The following is a 22,322-nucleotide window of genomic DNA, read 5'->3' as shown; positions in this document are numbered from 1 at the left end:
TTTTATTTACATGCGGAGCATAGTTTTGAGAGGAGGTATGGAAATTAGCTTGTCTATGGTAATGGTTACTGTTTTACAGAAAGTTTTGTTTAAATCTCTTGTTCCTGCCACTTCCATTCCTGTATCGATTACCACAGTTTATGTATCCTTGCGGTTATGCGTTCCAGCCTTGCTATATGTTCACGTCTGGCTTTTTGTATTGACCATTCGAGTTATGTTGTTGTGGTGTTTGGCTGTCTGCTGCCCTATTTATTATTACTTTCTCCTCATATATTAGGTCAATTGAATCTAAAATTGATAGAAAATATTCTGTGTCATTCTCAGGTGTAGTAAGTAATTTTTTATTTATCACACACACACACACACACACACACACACACACACACACCCACACACACAGGAACTATGAGGCCTACTCATAAAGATAAGGAGGGCGCACACAGCATTTATTGGGTATAAAAGGCAGATAGGCAGACCTAAGAAAGGCTGACCTATACTGTGTGGACAGGGGCACCATGAAGGGGATTGATCTGTACCTTAAGAAAATAGGACATAAGAAGGGCATACCTACTGAAACAGAAGGATGAAGGCTGCTCATAGGGTCAACCCATATGTAAGGTAAAGATACTGATCTGAAGGGAAAAGGACAGTATTGTGACAGTGAAAGTGAGAGAGATAGTATTTTTTTGGTTCCTCTAACTAGCATTATTTCTTTGGAGAAGAAGTTGTGGAGATCAATGCAGCCAAATATCCAGAGAAGAGGACTGGCTAAACGTTTCAAGTAAGTGAACTGTGGTAAGAGAAATGTGAAGTTCACAATCCTGTTTTGCACCACTCCTCTTGTTGCCAAAACCATTAGAACATGGCGATACTGTTCAACGTAACTCAAAGAAAGCAGAATTTTGAAATGTAATGAGCATAAAAAGATATTATGAGTTGCCATAGCAACCATTAGTAACAAGACAGGGAAATTGTTTAGCAGAGTTGGACTCTGTGTAAACAGTACAAAAGGAGTGAAAATTAATAAATACCATACAAGAAAAGATGCAAGGAAAATCTCAACAGTTTAGACTAAGAAGAGTTACGACAATATCTATTTGACAACAAAGATCCAGTGTGGAGAGTAAGCAGTACTCACACACATAGCAGGGGCGTGGACCCCATAACCAGAAACCAATGCCAACGGTGCCAACTGCTGCTCACTGGTGCTGGCTACAAATCCGTTCACCAACACCGATGCTGAAACCACTTTGATGATGCTGCACCCATGCTGTTCATTGGCATTGATTCCACACCTGCTCACCGATACAGCCTAAAACTCTATGCTGGGTGAGGAAAAGACAATTATTTGAGTGTGAAGTAAAGGATACTGTTCAATAATAGACTGTTATAAAGTTATAGAGGTGAATTTTTTTAATGATAACTCAATCTAAAAGCAAGAAAAATATGGATAGTACTCAAAAAAATGGGGAAATATCAGAACCAGCCATTGCCATGACAGTGACAAAAGAAATGCCAGACTGGACTAAGGTAGCAAATTTAATTAAAGCACTAAGTTTTAAATTGGATAACCAAAGGAACAGAGTCAGATGTTCAAATTGCGACTTAAAGTGAAAAATTAGATGCACATTCAGCTACATTAGGACAAGAACTAAGTCTTAAGTTAGATTCAGTGAACACTCAATTAAATAATAAGTTGGATGTTCAGTATGTGACTTCAGGATTGATAAGTGCTAGAGTAGATGAAAAAATTAGAGAATATAGTCAGTTATGTGAAGGCTTCAGAAATTTGAAGACTGAATTTGACGCTTTAACTACTAAAGTAGAGAATTTTAAAATAGATTAGAGAGAGGAGTTATCTAGTTCATTAAGTTGTCAAGTAAACCAACTGTTCACTGACTTGAGTCAGACATAGAGTATTCAATTTCAGGACTTAGCTAAAAAGTTATAATGTGATATTGAAGATAAATATCATAATGTATAAGCTGAACTTGGTAAAAAATTAGGATCATTTTGAAGTATCTGTAAAGTTATGTTTGATGCTGTAAAACATAGGTTGCACACTTTAAAAGAGAGTTTGGACAAGCGGGATAAATTAATATGTATGGTCCAATTGCAAATTGTAGGCGTGATCATTTGAGTAGATGATGTGGAATGAAATGTTAAGGAGAAACTAGCCATTTCAGTCATAGTAAATGTAAGTAATCTGGAGGAACAGGTAGAGGAAATAATCGACCGAAAAGTTGCCAAGAGGACAGACAAAATTTCTTCGAATTTGGCTTCAGGACTTATTGATACTAAGGGAGGCATAGATCTATGGGATCTGGGCAGAGTCACATTTATCCCCCAGGGATGTTAACATTCTGTATTAATGAGTGGAGTGACAACTGTTGGACCCTGAGTTGTTTTCGGTGTTTCTTCTATACTATTTTTCCTGCACTGAATTCCCTTCAAATCTTAAACCATTCTGTAATCTCTTCCTGAATTCTTAAACTATCCTATAATGTTAATACCTAGGAAAATATGACTAAAAGATAACAGACTTAAGAGAATCATGGATAAACAGTGATCTCTAAACATGAAAGGCAATGAATAGTAAATAGTATTAGTGCAAAATGTAATATGATGGTACTATTCAAACAGAATGATATCTAGATGACATGAACTAAACATAATCTTTTAAGTGTGTATAAAATTATAGGATAAGCTTAATGACTAAACAACTCTTTTGTTGTAGTGTATAATTTTCTATTTAGTATAACATATTTTATACCTTTTATGAAATGTGATGTAGTGGGTGTGTTTGTATTGGTTTTGGAAGGGTTGGGTATTATAGATTAAAGCATGATGTACACCAACAAATATATCATGGCTAACACAGAACACACACCACACCTTTCAAATGACCCTGGAAAACACGTATGACTGGTTCTTCACCATTTACCATTCCATACCGGTTGCTAAGATTTTCTTCGGCGACTTCAAAGGCAAAGGTGAGAATGTCTATTCTGTAGGAGATATTTAACACTATACCTCCTTCAGCTTCTCACTCAAGTACCAGCAGAGTAGGGATTCTGGGGAAGGGGGGTGGGAAGGATTTCCTGCCTTTGGGGCTATTTTCTTTCTTTTCTTTGATATTATCAACCATTCCTATTTTTTCCTTTCTTACTTCACATCTGAGTACCTGTCTATCTTTCCCTCATTACGTATCATATACTTCTATTGCAGAAGTCCTTCTTATTTTCCATGGTTTCCTATAACCTTCAACTTATTTTATATATGTAGGCCGAAGAATTAGGCTACACAAACACACTTATGCATACACACAAAAAATATGATTACACAAACAATGATCTTACAAATCAAAAGGGGAGAACTGTCAAGCATTTTAGGGGGAAAGGAATGTGTACATTTGGAAAGGAGGCACACATTGTCATTTACTGTGATGGGTCTACATCATACACATGGTTATATAAGAACACTGTAGGGAGATATGCACACATTGTAGTTTACTGTAATGGTTCTACATCGCCTGCTTACAAAAAAAAACAAAGATGATGTAACATACCAAACGAAAGCGTTGGTATGTTGATAGAACACTAACAAACACAAACACACACACAAAATTCAAGCTTTCACAACCCACAGTTGCTTCATCAGGAAAGAGGGAAGGAGAGGGAAAGACTAAAGGATGTGGGTTTTAAGGGAGAGGGTAAGGAGTCATTCCAATCCCGGGAGCGGAAAGACTTACCTTAGGGGGAAAAAGGGACAGGTATACCCATACGCACATATACAGACACAAGCAGACATGTATATGTGCGGATGGATATGTGTGTGTGTGCGAGTGTATACTTGTCTCTTTTTCCCCCTAAGGTAAGTCTTTCCGCTCCCAAGATTGGAATGACTCCTTACCCTCTCTCTTAAAACCCACATCCTTTCATCTTTCCCTCTTTCCTGATGAAGCAACCGTGGGTTGTGAAAGCTTGAATTTTGTGTGTGTGTTTGTGTTTGTTAGTGTCTCTATCAACATTCCAACGCTTTCGTTTGGTAAGTTACATCATCTTTGTTTTTAGATATATTTTTCCCGAACTATCATAATTGCATAAGTATATAAAAACTAGAATGATTTCACATTGATTTTGCATAAAAAGGAAGCATGAGTAAGGAAAGAGAACTTAAGCCAGAGAGGTAAGTCTAAAAAATATTCTGATGAATTTGAATTGTAGGATGATTGTGGGACTCTTATAGCTTGAGTAAAATATATTGAACAGGATATATAAGCATGGTTAGAAGTTGTTGAGTGAAGGAGGACTCAAGGGTATGAAATGAAGTACCAAGAAGCAAGTGTGAAGTGTGAAGCAGAATTTTAATTTTACGAGAGGATATTTAATTATAGTGTACATAAAGATGTATACCAGGGCAAGGAACTATGAGGCCTACTCATAAAGGATAAGGAGGGTTCACTCAGCATTTATTGGATATAGAAGGCAGATAGGCAGACCTAAGAAAGGCTGACCTATACTGTGCAGACAGGGGCACCAAGAAGGGGATTGATCTGTACCGTAAGAAAATAGGACATAAGTAGGGCATACCTACTGAAACAGAAGGACGAAGTGTGCTCATAGGGTCAACCCATATGTAAAGTAAAAATACTGATCCGAAGGGAAAAGGACAGTATTGTGACAGAAGTCACACATGTTTGTAGGAATCATTCTGGTAAGTTTGAATTCTATATTTCACTAGCATTATTGTGTTTTCTGAGTGTCAATAAGAACACTGTTGTTTTGCCAGACTTCCTCCAGACTACAGACTACTATAAGTAATGAGACCATTATGTACTAAAGAGGTAGTACAGAGAATTAGCATAAAGGATGAAATATTCAAGGGTTCACAACACCTGGAATTTACAATTGGGAAAAGAGCAGAAAATAAAAATTTTGGTCCTCTCAGTTTTTAGATATTGAAGAAGCTAATTCCTACATGGATTGAAAGGTTCACGCTTTATAATTGTGGTAGAATGGAAAAAAGGAATGACCATGCATAAGAACAAGAGTATTTATGATTATTAATAGAAAAATATGTATTGTATTTACTGTATGATTAAATGATTATGGCGTCCTCTTGGGTAAAATATTCGTGAGGTAAAATAGTCCCCCATTCAGATCTCCGGGCAGGGGACTACTCAGGAGGACGTCATTATCAGGAGAAAGAAAACTGGCGTTCTACAGATCGGAGCGTGGAATGTCAGATCCCTTAATCGGGCAGGTAGGTTAGAAAATTTAAAGAGGGAAATGGATAGGTTAAAGTTAGATATAGTGGGAATTAGTGAAGTTCGGTGGCAGGAGGAACAAGACTTTTGGTCTGGTGATTACAGGGTTATAAATTCAAAATCAAATAGGGGTAATGCAGGAGCAGGTTTAATAATGAATTAAAAAATAGGAATCTGGGTTAGCTACTACAAACAGCATAGTGAACGCATTATTGTGGCCAAGATAGACATGAAGCCCATGCCCACTACAGTAGTACAAGTTTATATACCAACTAGCTCTGCAGATGATGACGAAATAGATGAAATGTATGACGAGATAAAAGAAATTATTCAGGTAGTGAAGGGAGACGAAAATTTAATAGTCATGGGTGACTGGAATTCATCAGTAGGAAAAGGGAGAGAAGGAAACATAGTAGGTGAATATGGATTGGGGGGAAGAAATGAAAGAGGAAGCCGCCTTGTAGAATGTTGCACAAAGCATTACTTAATCATAACTAACACTTGATTCAAGAATCATAAAAGAAGGTTGTATACCTGGAAGAACCCTGGAGATACTAAAAGGTATCAGATAGATTATATAAAGGTAAGACAGAGATTTAGGAACCAGGTTTTAAATTGTAAGACATTTCCAGGGGCAGATGTGGATTCTGACCACAATCTATTGATTATGAACTGCAGATTGAAACTGAAGAAACTGCAAAAAGGTGGGAATTTAAGGAGATGGTACCTGGATAAACTGAAAGAACCAGAGGTTGTAGAGAGTTTGAGGGAGAGCATAAGGGAACAATTGACAGGAATGGGGGAAAGAAATACAGTAGAAGAAGAATGGGTAGCTCTGAGGGATGAAGTAGTGAAGGCAACAGATGATCAAGTAGACAAAAAGATGAGGGCTAATAGAAATCCTTGGGTAACAGAAGAAATATTGAATTTAATTGATGAAAGGAGAAAATATAAAAATGCAGTAAATGAAGACGGCAAAAAGGAATACAAACGTCTCATAAATGAGATCGACAGGAAGTACAAAATGGCTAAGCAGGGATGGCTACAGGACAAATGTAAGGATGTAGAGGCTTGTCTCACTAGGGGTAAGATAGATACTGCCTACAGGAAAATTAAAGAGACCTTTGGAGAAAAGAGAACTACTTGTATGAATATCAAGAGCTCAGATGGAAACCCAGTTCTAAGCAAAGAAGGGAAAGCAGAAAGGTGGAAGGAGTATATAGAGGGTCTATACAAGGGCGATGTACTTGAAGACAATATTATGGAAATGGAAGAGGATGTAAATGAAGATGAAATGGGATACGATACTGCGTGAAGAGTTTGACAGAGCACTCAAAGACCTGAGTCGAAACAGGGCCCCAGGAGTAGACAACATTCCATTGGAACTACTGACGGCGTTGGGAGAGCCAATCCTGACAAAACTCTACCATCTGGTGAGCAAGATGTATGAGACAGGCAAAATATCCTCAGACTTCAAGAAGAATATAATAATTCCAATCCCAAAGAAAGCAGGTGTTGACAGATGTGAAAATTACCGAAATATCAGTTTAATAAGTCACAGCTGCAAAATACTAACGCGAATTCTTTGCAGACGAATGGAAAAACTGGTAGAAGCAGACCTAGGGGAAGACCAGTTTGGATTCTGTAGAAATGTTGGAACACATGAGGCAATACTAACCTTACGACTTATCTTAGAAGAAAGATTAAGAAAAGGCAAACCTATGTTTCTAGCATTTGTAGACTTAGAGAAAGCTTTTGACAATGTTGACTGGAATATGCTCTTTCAAATTCTGAAGGTGGCAGGGGTAAAATACAGGGAGCGAAAGGCTATTTACAATTTGTACAGGAACCAGATGGTAGTTATAAGAGTCGAGGGGCATGAAAGGGAAGCAGTGGTTGGGAAAGGATTTATACAGGGTTGTAGCCTCTCCCCGATGTTATTCAATCTGTATATTGAGGAAGCAGTAAAGGAAACAAAAGAAAAATTCGGAGTAGGTATTAAAATTCATGGAGACGAAGTAAAAACTTTGAGGTTCGCCAATGACATTGTAATTCTGTCAGAGACAGCAAAGGACTTGGAAGAGCTGTTGAACAGAATGGACAGTGTCTTGAAAGGAGGATATAAGATGAACATCAACAAAGCAAAACGAGGATAATGGAATGTAGTCAAATTAAATCGGGTGATGCTGAGGGAATTAGATTAGGAAATGAGACATTTAAAGTAGTAAAGGAGTTTTGCTATTTAGGGAGTAAAATAACTGATGATGGTCGAAGTAGAGAGGATATAAAATGTAGACTGGCAATGGCAAGGAAATCGTTTCTGAAGAAGAAAAATTTGTTAACATCGAGTGTAGATTTGAGAGTCAGGAAGTCGTTTCTTAAAGTATTTGTATGGAGTGTAGCCATGTATGGAAGTGAAACATGGATGATAAATAGTTTGGACAGGAGGAGAATATAAGCTTTCGAAATGTGGTGCTACAGACGATTGCTGAAGATTAGATGGGTAGATCACATAACTAATGAGGAGGTATTGAATAGAATTGAGGAGAAGAGGAATTTGTGGCACAACTTGATGAGAAGAAGGGACCGGTTCATAGGACATGTTCTGAGGCATCAAGGGATCACAAATTTAGCATTGGAGGGCAGCGTGGAGGGTAAAAACCGTAGAGGGAGACCAAGGGATGAATACACTAAGCAGTTTCAGAAGGATGTAGGTTGCAGTAGGTACTGGGAGATGAAGAAGCTTGCACAGGATAGAGTAGCATGGAGAGCTGCATCAAACCAGTCTCAGGACTGAAGACCACAACAACAACAATATATTGTTGAAAAATGAAGCACTATCCTATGTGATATTAATATACATGGTAATTATGTATAGAATATCACATGTTCGATCTAAGGAGGGGGGTATATAGTGATTCAAGAATTTCCACATAAATTCTGGAACCACTCGACCTTCTGCCACCTTCAACATGTGATGTTATAAAGATAAGTGAGTGTGTGTGTGTGTGTGTGTGTGTGTGAGAGAGAGAGAGAGAGAGAGAGAGAGAGAGAGAGAGAGAGAGACTATTTACTGCACAACACAAGGATGGACATTGGTCCTTGAAGGGCAGGAGCTGCATCAGATGAGTGACGCCAACGAGTGTTTGCCACTCATGCCATGGAACCTATATGGAGGGTGCAAAGGATAACTATGTACTATTCCTTGGTGGTCAAATAATTGTAATTCTTTAGACAATTGAGACATGATTTTTCTAGAGACACTTACTTTATCTTGGTGTTTGATTTGCTAGAAGCAGGACCTGTTTCTGAATTTCTGAGGGTTATTAAAACCAGCACATTATAATTATATTTAATAATATCTAACAGTTATTGTTTTACTTAACTTGCAAGAATTTGTATACTTATGTGAGACTTGTTGAGACGGAAATATACCTGAGCTGAACTGAATGTATGAGAGTACTGAGTTATTTCAAGTGAGAGAGATAGTATTTCTTTGGTTCCTCTAACCAGCATTATTTCTTCAGAGAAAAAGTTGTAGAGATCGATGCAGCTGCATATCCAGAGAAGAGGATTGGCTAAACATTTCAAGTAAGTCAACTATAGTAAGAGAAGTGTGAAGTTTGCAATCCAGTTTTGCACTGCTCCTCTAGTCACCGAAACCATTAGAAAGTAACAGAGAATACCAGCAATTAGGTGACAGTTTACATTTTGAATAATCCATAATGATGTGTAATTTCATTGAATAATGATGTGTAATTTCATTGAACTTCAACAAAATTTTTATTAAAGTATCTCACTTTGCAAATTATATATTATGTATTATAAATTATGTATTATGTATTATGGCAACATTTTTACACAAATATTACGGTAAGTTGAAAGTTAAGCCATCACCATAAACGTACAGCTATGTAAAAAAAATTCTTATGCATCATGTTGTTCAGTAGAAAGATTTATTCTGTACTATTATGGGTGTCTGTTACGTTACAATATGAATGTATAAATGTCTATAGAACATTTATTTCCATATTGGCAACATTTTTGCTATGGTATATTCTACTGTAATGAAGAACTGCTTTGTTGTGTCATATACTTAAGATGGAAAAATACTTCTGTTTACAGGACTATTGAATATCTTGTCAATGAGCAACATAAGTCACTTGTGCCTGTTATTGCTCAAGTCTTACCCAAGACAATTAAATTACATAGTGATTCAATAGTTTTTTCAATACAGCATGTTGAAGAAGCATTTGTGAGAAATAATTGTTCAGTTGGTCTTCATAATGATCTTAAAGTTCCTGTGTGTTATGTTTGGAAACAAGCTGAAGATGGGGCTTTTTCTGTAAGGCCCCAAGAAGGCAAGTTTGTGAAGTTTGAAAGTACTGTAGAGGAGGTTTGTTTTGCATTCACTGCTAGCACTCCATGCAATGTATTTATGATTTATGGATTTATTTATTTGACAGTGCCAAGTGAATGAGAATGTTTCTGCCTTCCCTGTCCTTTTCAGTTTTTATTTTTAATGATTTTATTTCTTTTTTTAAGTGGAGAAACTCTCTCTCCCTCTTTCACTCTCTGTGTACATGTGTGTGTGTGTGTGTGTGTGTGTGTGTGTGTGTGTGTGTGTGTGTGTGTGTGCGTCTGTGTGTGTGATTGTTCAAAAGTAATAATGTACATGTATATTAATTAAAATCTCTTTCTTTAGCTAATTAAAGACCTGTTTTCATATTGACACATAATTTAATCCTTTTGCTTTTCTGGAGGTTTCTTGGACATATAGCTGACAGTAATGTTCAAACTGATAACTTCTTATTACTTTATTTATCTTCATCATCAGTAAACTGGAAGCAAAATAATACTATACTATTTAGTCTAGAATTGGAAAGAAAATCAGCATTGGCCGTATTTTATTGTTTTATTGTCAGCAAAATCGATTTTCAGTCACTTAGTGACCATCCTCAGTGCTGTAATATACAATTAAAATTGGTAGGCACTGGTGTCAAGCTATAACCACAAGCTTAGAGCTTGACACTGAGGATGGTCACTAAGTGACAAAAAATCGATTTTGCTGACAATAAAACAACAAAATACAGCCAATGCTGATTTTCCTTCCAATTCTATCCACTATTTGGTTGTGGTGCACACAACACACCATGGAGACACCAATCAATACTATTTAGTTTACTACTCAGTGGTACCGAATGTTTAAAATCATTGCTATTCCTAACTGAATTGCACATTTAGTTGTACTTAATGAAACATTGTTCATTGTTAAGGACACAACTACTTTCAGTATGCAAATGGATTAGTGTCACATTGTCTTTCTTGATATGAAAATTAAAAGTCTTGCAAATGAGTGGGCAGTAAACATAAGAAGAGACAAATGGCTCATTTTTGTTTTGTTACATAGTGTGTTTATCATTAATGCAAAGGTACATCAATGTTTAATTTGTATTTTCTGTCATATAGATAAGTAGGTTTACTGATTTCACATTGTCATTTTCTTACGTATTTCCCTTTCAACTTATTTATCCAAAATTGGAAACATTACTTAGATATAAAATAATATTTTTGAATAATTTGACACTGATTGCAGCTACATTTTTTTATTATTTATGTATTATTGTACAATTTTGATCTTTTACAATTTCCTTGGACCCAGGTAATTGGAAGCAACAGGAACTTAGTGCATTATCGATTGGTTATAACAACTAACAGTAAGAAATCAGACAGTAAAATGTGCTACGATTAATGACAATTTAGTATACAGGAATACAGTAATAGTTCATATGTCATAGTAGTGTCTACACATGTTATACTATACTGAATGGTTTCCTCTGTTGTTGTGCTTGTGAGGGTAAATATTGTCCTCATCAAAAAAACAGTCCCTGGCATAATTCATATGGGTGCACATCACACATATAAAATTATGTGTGTTTTCATGTATGTCATACTTCACTCACATTTTATGACAATGTAGGCATGACTAACAAAAATGCTGTTAGAAAGAGCTCATGCTGAACTATTCAGCAGACATACAGAATTAGTGTACTTGACATACAAAGAGATGCTTACAGATGTCATAAATTGCCTATGTCTATAAACTTCCTTCATGGAGACTTAAATGTGATAGGATAGATTAAATAAAATGGACTATGAGTATAATTTACTAATCATGTAAAATAAATACTCATATAGCTGCATGACAAAATTCTCGCCACAGCTTATGATCAACACTTTAAATAATAAAAAATAATACCAATAAAAGATGCCCCCATCCCAAAGAATAAATAATGTTAACCAAGGATACATGGAAACATAAATAAAATAAAGTCCTTGACTCCCCATATTTACAAACTGTTTTCACAAAATAGCTTACTGCTTTAAAAATTCAAAATTGTCACCAGCTTATGAAACAATAATAGTTTACAACCCCTATTGGGTTATAAGCCACAGAATTATTATGTTCCTTAAGTTATGGATGTATAAAATTAATTGTGGATATTGTTCTAAGGTCTATATCAGTTTTCTATATTGGTCACATGAGAAAGGAGGTCAGGATCCAGTTTCAAGAATGTATGATCATATGTGGCAGTTACCCCTCCACATTTGCTCTACATTTAAAGTGTTCCATGCACAATATACTTGGCATTAGTGAATTGTTGCAGATTTTGCACAAGGTATATGATGGTAAACTTACAGACATTGTGAAAGAGCTAGAAATGTATATCCACGTGGAACAAAGATAAATTTTTGAACAGTAACTTGTAATATCTTACACATTGTATCATCTGACTTGTTACATTGTTTCTTTTTTTTTTAGCAATTATTTATGTTTTGAAAATATGTTGCTTCCTGTTATGAATACTTGAAAATGGTCTACCACAGAAACAGCACAACAGTACACAATTATAATAAAAGTGACAGAGGCCAGCTGCAAGCAGTATTGAATCAGAATGAGAATTCCACTCTGCAGTGGAGTGTGTGCTGATAAGAAACTTCCTGGCAGATTAAAACTGTGTGCCAGACTGAGACTCAAACTCAGGACCTTTGCCTTTCACAGGGAAGTGCTCTACCAACTGAGCTACCCAAGCATGGCTCATGCCCCATCCTCACAGCTTCACTTCTGCCAGTACCTCGTCTCCTACCTTCCAAACTTTACAAACCTCTCCTGTAAAACTTGCAGAACTAGCACTCCTGAAAGAAAGGATATTGTGGAGACATGGCTTAGCCACAGCCTGGGGGATGTCTCAAGAATGGTAGAGCACTTGCCTGTGAAAGGTAAAGGTCCTGAGTTCGAGTTTCGATCCGGCACACAGTTTTAATCTGCCAGGAAGTTTCAGTATTCAATCATTCAGACAATTTGCTAAAGCTGTAGACTCAAGCTTAATGAATATATTTTTGAAATAACAGAACACACTGTATGCACTGTAATGCACATCAATTTATTTATAAGACAATCAGAGTTTGATTTTATCAGCCATTTAACTGTGGTATTATTCTTCCCATTGTCAGCATTGCAGAGAGAAGGCAGAATTCAATCAATCTGCTCCTCTCTCTTTGTGAATCGGTGTGTAGCAACTATTGACCACAAGAAACAATGTATCTGCATATTGACTTGCAGACTCTTTGGTCCTTGTTCTTTGACACCTTTGTCTTTGCACAGTTTTTCTCATGTTTGTTCTTCATGTGAATGTCCCACGGTTTGTAATTAAAGTTGTTCTGCAGCATACTGCATGTTGGTGATTTATATCCTTTAACCATATGACAAAAGGGTGGAACTTAGCATGCTAATGAACCTGGATTTGTTTTTGCTTCTGTGCAAATTGTTCTGGCGACTGCATTGTGTGAATATTATGAAATATGACTCCTTCATCATACAGGACACTGAACTTTGTGTTGTCTCATCACGTCTCCCCCTCAAACTGCAAATCTGTGCTGTACCACAGACCTCATATGACTGTGAAGTGGAGCAGGAACAATTCCTTCCTCATGTGACACAAATGAGATATTTATTCTATTTGCATTTACAGTGGTATGAACCAAGTGCTTTGTCTTCAGCGTTTGTGGAAGGTCACGTCAATCTTAGTACTCCACAAGTTCTACAGACTGATGAATGCATGTGTTTCAGATCTGATATTACCGCCCAATGTGGAAATAGCATGCTACTTACATTGGCATCAATGATCAGTGGCCACTGAGCTCTGAAATACTGCACTCCACATGCCACTCAAGGTATGGTACATTCTCCTATTTGGTGTGCTAATCACCTTCTTGAGAGGCCAGACAAACATGTGGTTTCTGAAGAGGGGCAGCAGCCTTTTCAGTAGTTGCAGGGGCAACAGTCTGGATGATTGACTGATCTGGCCTTGTAACACTAACCAAATCGGCTTTGCTGTGCTGGTACTGCAAATGGCTGAAAGCAAGGGGAAACTACAGCCATAATTTTTCCCAAGGGCATGCAGCTTTACTGTATGGTTAAATGATGATGGCGTCCTCTTGGGTAAAATGTTCCGGAGGTAAAATAGTCCCATATTTGGATCTCGGGACGGGGACTACTCAGGAGGAAGTCGTTATCAGGAGAAAGAAAACTGGCGTTCTACGGATCGGAACGTGGAACGTCAGATCCCTTAATCGGGCAGGTAGGTTAGAAAATTTAAAAAGGGAAATGGATAGGTTAAAGTTAGATATAGTGGGAATTAGTGAAGTTCGGTGGCAGGAGGAACAAGACTTCTGGTCAGGTGAATACAGGGTTACAAATACAAAATCAAATAGGGTAATGCAGGAGTAGGTTTAATTATGAATAGGAAAATAGGAATGCGGGTAAGCTACTACAAACAGCATAGTGAACGCATTATTGTGGCCAAGATATATATGAAGCCCACGCCTACCACAGTAGTACAAGTTTACATGCCAACAAGCTCTGCAGATGATGAAGAAATTGAAGAAATGTATGGTGAAATAAAAGAAATTATTCAGATAGTGAAGGGAGACGAAAATTTAATTGTCATGGGTAACTGGAATTCGTCAGTAGGATAAGGGAGAGAAGGAAATGTAGTAGGTGAATATGGATTGGGGGTAAGAAATGAAAGAGGAAGCCGCTTGGTAGAATTTGCAGAGAGCACAACTTAATCATAGCTAACACTTGGTTCAAGAATCGTAAAAGAAAGTTGTGTACATGGAAGATGCCTGGAGATACTGACAGGTTTCAGACAGATTATATAATGGTAAGACACAGATTTAGGAACTAGGTTTTACATTGTAAGACATTTCCAGGGGCAGATGTGGACTCTGGCCACAATCTATTGGATATGAACTGTAGATTAAAAGTGAAGAAACTACAAAAAGGTCGTAATTTAAGGAGATGGGACCTGGATAAACTGACTAAACCAGTGGTTGTACAGAGTTTCAGGGAGAGCATAAGGGAACAATTGACAAGAATGGGGAAAGAAATACAGTAGAAGAAGAATGGGTAGATATGAGGGATGAAGCAGCGAAGGCAGCAGAGGATCAAGTAGGTAAAAAGATGAGGGCTAGTAGAAATCCTTGGATAACAGAAGAAATATTGAATTTAATTGATGAAGGGAGAAAATATAAAAATGCAGTAAATGAAGCAGGCAAAAAGGTATACAAACGTCTCATAAATGAGATCGACAAGAAGTGCACAATGGCTAAGCAGAGATGGCTAGAGGACAAATGTAAGGATGTAGAGGCTTATCTCACTAGGTGTAAGATAGATACTGCCTACAGGAAAATTAAAGAGACTTTTGGGGAAAAGAGAACCACTTGCATGAATATCAAGAGCTCAGATGGAAACTCAGTTCTAAGCAAATAAGGGAAAACAGAAAGGTGGAAGGAGTATTTAGAGGGTCTATACAAGGGTGATGTACTTCAGGAAAATATTATGGAAATGGAAGAGGATGTAGATGAAGATGAAATGGGAGATATGATACTGCGTGAAGAGTTTGGCAGAGCACTGAAAGACCTGAGTCGAAACGAGGCCCTTGGAGTAGACGACATTCCATTAGAACTACTGACAGCCTTGGGAGAGCCAACCCTGACAAAACTCTACCATCTGGTGAGCAAGATGTATGAGACAGGCGAAATACCCTCAGATTTCAAGAAGAATATAATAATTCCAATTGCAAAGAAAGCTGGTGTTGGCAGATGTGAAAATTAGTGAACTATCAGTTTAATAAGTCACAGCTGTAAAATACTAACACGAATTCTTTACAGATGAATGGAAAAACTAGTAGAAGCTGACCTCGGGGAAGATCAGTTTGGATTCCGTAAAAATATTGGAACACGTGAGGCAATACTGACTCTACGACTTATCTTAGAAGCTAGATTAAAGAAAGGCAAACCTACATTTCTAGCATTTGTAGACTTAGAGAAAGCTTTTGACAATGTTGACAGGAATGATCTCTTTCAAATTCTGAAGGTGGCAGGGGTAAAATACAGAGAGTGAAAAGCTATTTGTACAGGAACCAGATGGCAGTTATAAGAGTCGAGGGACATCAAAAGGACGCAGTGGTTGGGAAGGGAGTGAGACAGGGTTGTAGCCTCTCCTCGATGTTATTCAATCTCTATATTGAGCAAGCGGTGAAGGAAACAAAAGAAAAATTCGGAGTAGGTATTAAAATCCATGGAAAAGAAATAATAACTTTGAGGTTCGCCGATGAATTGTAATTGTGTCAGAGAAAGCAAAGGACTTGGAAGAGCAGTTGAACGGAATAGACAGTGTCTTGAAAGGAGGATATAAGATGAACATCAACAAAAGCAAAATGAGGATAATGGAATGTAGTCGAAATCAGTCGGGTGATGCTGAGGGAGTTAGATTAGGAAATGAGACACTTAAAGTAGTAAAGGGGTTTTGGTATTTGAGGACCAAAATAACTGATGATGGTCGAAGTAGAGATGATATAAAATGTAGACTGGCAATGGCATGGAAAGGATTTCCGAAGAAGAGAAATTTGTTAACATCGAGTTTAGACTTAAGTGTCAGGAAGTTGTTTCTGGAAGTATTTGTATGGAGTGTAGCCATGTATGGAAGTGAAACATGGATGATAAATATTTTGGACAAGAAGAGAATAGAAGCTTTCGAAATGTGGGGCTACAGAAGAATGCTGAAGATTAGATGGGTAGATTACATAACTAATGAGGAGGAACTGGAAAGGATTGGGGAGAAAAGGAATTTGGGGCACAACTTGACTCGAAGAAGGGATCCGTTGGTAGGAGATGTTCTGAGGCATCAAGGGATCACCAATTTAGTATTGGAGGGCAGGGTGGAGGGTAAAAATCATTTAGGGAGACCAAGAGATGAATACACTAAGCAGATTCAGAAGGATGTAGGTTGCAGTAGGTACTGGGAGATGAAGAAGCTTGCACAGGGTAGAGTATCATGGAAAGCTGCATCAAACCAGTCTCAGGACTGAAGACCACAACAACAACAAATAATCTTCCACTAACATTTTCACATTGTGCTCACATTGCATGTGAAAGCACACCACTGCTGCATATGATGACCACAGACATCCCTGTTGCATCAGTCAACCACCCTCTCATGTCTGTCATGTGATCTACCATGTGTGTCACCAGTTTGACCTACCCACAACAGCCTCATGAAGTCTGCTCTGTGACACCATCTGTCACCCAGTTAAAATTTCACTGCTCACAGTGCCTTGTCCCTCTTTATGACTCAACTTTCAACTACATAGCATATTATGATTGGCAGGTTTCCTAAACTGCTCCCCCCCCCCCCCCTCCCCTCCCACTTAACCCTCGAGGGGGCATGCCATGTATAAAGTGCGCCAACCACAAATAACATTGTTGTGCACAGTTCCATAGTTGTTTTACAAAGCAAGCCCCTACCTATTACTGCATTATTATTTCAGCTAGCACAGTGAGAAGTTGAGTTGTCATAGGTTCATGTGAGCTACAATAATTTAAAATAAACTGTGATTGTACAAAGTATGCCATGCACCTGCTCATCTAGGTAATTTTTCCTTCACTTTTATTTTGTTCCTTTTTAACTGAATCAAAAGATAACATGTAACAACTGAAACTGACTGACAATGAGCTTGATTGGTTACTCAACAAGGATCCAGAGTTCAACTCTGGACCAGACAGCAAAATCAATGATGGCTCTGAAGAACAGGAGGAATTTATCACACGAAGTGACAATGATTCAGATTCTGATCAAGTCCATGATTCAGACTATGACTGCAAAGACCCACTTGCCATTGGTGGTATGTTTATTGGGAAGGACAAAATGTGTAAATGGAATAAAATTTGTCCTAATGTGACATCAAAAACGAAAAGAAAGAATATTGTGAAAATATTCCCTGGGCCTTCACATGTTGCCAGATGGATCACAAGAGAAACAGAGGCCACATGGACAATACTTAGCCTGGAAATGATTGATGAAATTGTAAAATACATGAACATTTACATTCCATCAAAGAAAGAATGTTTACAACATTCCAGAGAAGAGGACATCAAAGATGCTACAGGGAGTGAAATAATGGTGTTGTTGGGATTGCTGTCTTTCATCACGAACCAGAAAGCAAACCACACAATTCATTGATCTGTGGGCAGTAGATGGCACTGGTATGGAGATTATGAGAGCTGTTATGAGCTACAGAAGATTTCTGTTCCTTCTGTGATGTATCTGTTTTGATGAAAAGAGTACAAGGCAAGAAAGAAGAGTAGCTGACAAACGTGCTGCAATAAGGCAAATATTGGATGCCTTTGTGGTGAACTGTAAGAATGCTTATAGTGTAGTACAATTTGTGACAGTAGATGAAAAGTTGCTTGCTTTCCAAGGTTGCTGTTGTTTTGCTCAGTATATCCCAAACACACCAGTGAAGTATGGGATAAAGATTTTTGTTTTAGCCAATACTAAAACAATCTTCACTAGTAATGTTGAAGTATATTGTGGAAAACAACCCAAATGACCACACGATGTTTCTAGTTCTCCCTATGATATTGTAGGAAGACCTGTTACTCAAACTGAAGGCATGAGAAGAAATGTTGCAATGGATAATTGGTACACTAGGTATTCCTTAGCCAAATCCCTTTTGAAAAAGCAACTAACGTGGGGGGGGGGGGGGGGAGGGGGGGGGGGGCGGAACAACGCAAGATCCTACAAGAATTTTTACCTGTGATATGCAGGGCTATCAACTCTTCTTCATTTGGTTTTCAGAATGATGTGACACTGGTTTCATATGTGCCAAAACAAAACAAGGCACAAGGCAGCTATATTACTTTCAGCTATGCATGATCTTTGAACCATTGACAAAGTTACTGATAAACCAAAGATAGTTTTGTATTACAATATAACAAAGGGAGGAATTGACACAGTCAATCAACTGGGAGGTGCACATTCTGTCATAAAGGTGACAAGAAGATGGCCATTTGTTATATTCTAAGCTCTAATGGATATAGCAGGAATCAATGCTCAAATAATTTTTGCTACAAATAAGGCAAATCCAAAAAAGAAGAAAACAATTTTCTCGTAACATTTAACACTGTCTCTTATTAAGCCTCAACCAGAGAAAAGAGCTCATATTCCTACACTTCCTGCCAATACTCCAACTTTCCTCATGACTTACAAAAATCAGTGTTATGAAAAAACTGAGGAGGCTACCACCAAGAAAAGAGGTTAGTGTGTGACATGTGGATGAGCAAGAAACACATGTAAGGTGTAAAGAACATGTAAAACCAGTGCATATATGTGAGAAGGTTAAAGCATTTCCCAAAAATTTGGAACTCAATTAACTTTGTAGATGGAAGGAATTATGTGATAACTGATACTTCTTCAATATCTAAAGCTTTTGTCCTTTTATATTGCAATGAAAGAGTGTTTTAGTTCAGCATGTGCTTAAAAAAGTCTTGGAATAAATTGATATTTCAGCTGCGGCAATAGAATTATACAAAAGTTTCTTATTTGTTTGATTAAATAGTAAATTAGTGATGTAATATAAGTTTCTTGTGTTGCTGTTTAATTAAACTAAAATTGAACTGTCATTTAGCTCATAAATGTTTCCTTTCATAGTATAATCAGAGCTTTTGACTACATGTGTACAAAGTGTGCCATGCACCCACTCATGTTATGAAAAATGGTGCACCTGCTCAATGGTTAAAAACAATGCTCAGACCTGGTTCACTTAGGCTGATGACCTCTTTGGACTCCATGGCATTGTGAATGATAACTCATGCTTTGTCTGCCTTGTCAGCTATCAGTATGAACATATGGACCTCATCAGTGATCTAGTTCTCTGCCTGCCTAATCACCACAAGTACTCTGTTGACAAAGCTATGATTATTGGGTCTTTGTCACACTGACTGTTTTTCAAGGAGTTTTTTGCAGAATTGAGGAGTGAACATGTATGTAAAAACAGTATTCCATTTGAGTCCATAGATGTATCAGAGCACTGCACTGAACAGGTATTTGAATGTTGTGGAGGGGCATTTGAGTTTAGTGAAACTAAATGCCTAATTCTTGTTCTTTATTTATAGTTCCCCTAGCTCTGATTTCAGAGCATTTCTGCTCAAGCTAGAGAGGGTTCTTGGTTCACTTTATTGGAAGTAGCAAAAATTAGTTTTATGTGGTGACTTCAATATCAATGTTGTATGCAATTGTGCAAGCGAAAGAATATTTGTAAATCTCCTAAATTCTATTGATCTGATGAAGACTGCATTTTTTCCAATTAGGGTGCAGGGGAACAGTAGAACAACCATAGAAAATATTTTTATTCATTGTTATGAGAAGGGCATTTTTTTAGTAAAAGGTTGATTGGCCTCCCAGACAAAGGTGCACAAATTTTAACACTAAAAGGCTTTTGTACCCAAAGAAATGTTATGTCTAATTATAAGCTATGTAGAAAAGCTAAACCAAGAGCCACAGAAAGTGTTTTAAACATAGTTAAGGAATAAGAGTTGCAGGATGTTTATAGTGCTGACAACATAGATGACATATATAACATCATGTTAGAGGTAGTCACAATGAATTTACAGTAGCCCATGACAAACAATAGTGTAAGGAGCTTAAAATTTTATTAGGAATGCAAAGTGTATGTGCTATGTAAATAGAATAGCTAATTCACAGAATAAAATTAAAATCATATGGTCAGTTGTCAAGGAAGAGTCTGGTCAGCAGCACAAGGTCAAGGATATAAAGTCAGTACATGGTAAAAATATTTCTGTTACCAATAAGTCAGACATACTTAAAGTATTTAACAGTCACCTTCTGAACATAGCTGGTCAATTAAATACAAATTGGTTTCTACAAGGAATCATGTAGTTCGCTTGGAAAATGCCTTTCTGACACTGATATCTGAAACACTCCTCTGTGATACCGACAAAGGGAAGATTGAGTCAATAACTAAAGCACTGAAGACTAAAGACTCTCATGAATATGGTGGGGTATGTAACCGAATATTTAAGTACTGTGCTGCACACGTTATCCCTTTATTTAGCCACATTTGTAATGTTTCCTTTGGGAATGATAAGTTTCCTGAACGATTAAAGTACTCACTAGTAAAGCTGCTCTATAAAAAGTGATAAAGGGATAATGTAGACAATTTTAGGTCTATTTCTATGTCATCAGTGTTAGCTAAAGTAATTGAAAATGCTGTGGGTGTGAAGATAATTAATCATTTCATTTTACATAATTTGCTATTAAATGTACAAGCCTGGCTTTAGAAGTGGTTTAACAACTGAAAATCGTATATTGTCTTTTCTCTGTGAGGTACTAGTTGGATTAAACAAAAGATTTTGAATGCTAGCCATCTTTTTTTGCTTTAACTGAGAAATTTGATTGTGTTAATCACAAAATATTGATCCAGAAGTAGGACCATTATGGAATATGGTGAGTAGCTCACAATTGGTTCACCTCTTACTTTAACAGACAGAAAAATGTCATTCTCCACAGTATTGATAATGGTTATGATATGGGGGCCTGGTTGAATTGGGGGTGCCTCAGGCTTCAGTGCTGGGTCTACTCCTATTCCCTATTTATATAAATGATGTGCCTTATAGTATTACAGGTGACTCTAAAATATTTCTGTTTGCTTATGACACTAGCTTAGTAGTAAAGGATGTTGTGTGCATTATTCGCACTGTTTCAAACAGTGCACTTCAAGACATAAGATCATGGATCGTAGAAAATAAACAAACACTAAATCACAGTAAGACTCAGTTTTTACAGTTTATAACACATAATTCAACCAAACCTGGCATTATCATTTCACAGAATAGGTATAAGATTAGTGAGACTGAAGAATTTAAATTTGTAGGTTTCAGGTAGACAGTAAACTGTATTGGAAAGTCCATGTCCAGGATCTTGTTCAAAGATTTAATGCTGACATTTTTAATATTTGAAGAGTACCTGAAATAAGTGATAGTTTGAGATGAAAAGTAGTCTACTGTGCTTATTTTCATTTGCATATGACATATTGTATTGTATTTTGGAGTGACTCTTTCCATTCTCAAAGGCACTTTTTGGCTCAGAAACAGGTGGTTTGGGCAATAAGTGGTGTAAGTTTATGACTCTCTTGTCAACCCCTGTTCATTAGTCTGGGTATTCTGACATTGGCCTCTCAATTTACACATTCTCTACTGTTGTTTTTTGTTAACAATAACAGCTTATTCACAAGAATTAGCAGGTTTCACTCAGTTAATACTAGGCAGAAATCCAATCTGCATTTGGATCGAATTTTCTTGACACCTATGCAGAAAGGTGTGCAGTATTCTGTTGCATCCATTTTCAATAAGCTATGACAAGAATTTGAAAATTTTATCAATAATCCACAAGTTTTCTAACCTAAACTGAAGAGTTTGCTCATGGGTCACTCCAATTTTGTCGAAGAGTTCCTTGAGAAAAGCTGATTCCTGTGTCATATTGTTGATTTCATTTGCATAAACTTATAGCTTGATGTCTTTTCATGATTCATAAATATTTTATTATCTATTGTAGTTCATGAACTGACAGGTTCCATAACCAAGTAGCTGTGGTCCTCAAGTTGGTCTACAGAACTAGACACGTAAAATA

This window comes from Schistocerca piceifrons, chromosome 4, assembly GCF_021461385.2.
Source record: "Schistocerca piceifrons isolate TAMUIC-IGC-003096 chromosome 4, iqSchPice1.1, whole genome shotgun sequence".
NCBI lineage: Eukaryota > Metazoa > Arthropoda > Insecta > Orthoptera > Acrididae > Schistocerca > Schistocerca piceifrons.
Note: the sequence above shows the minus strand (reverse complement) of the source record.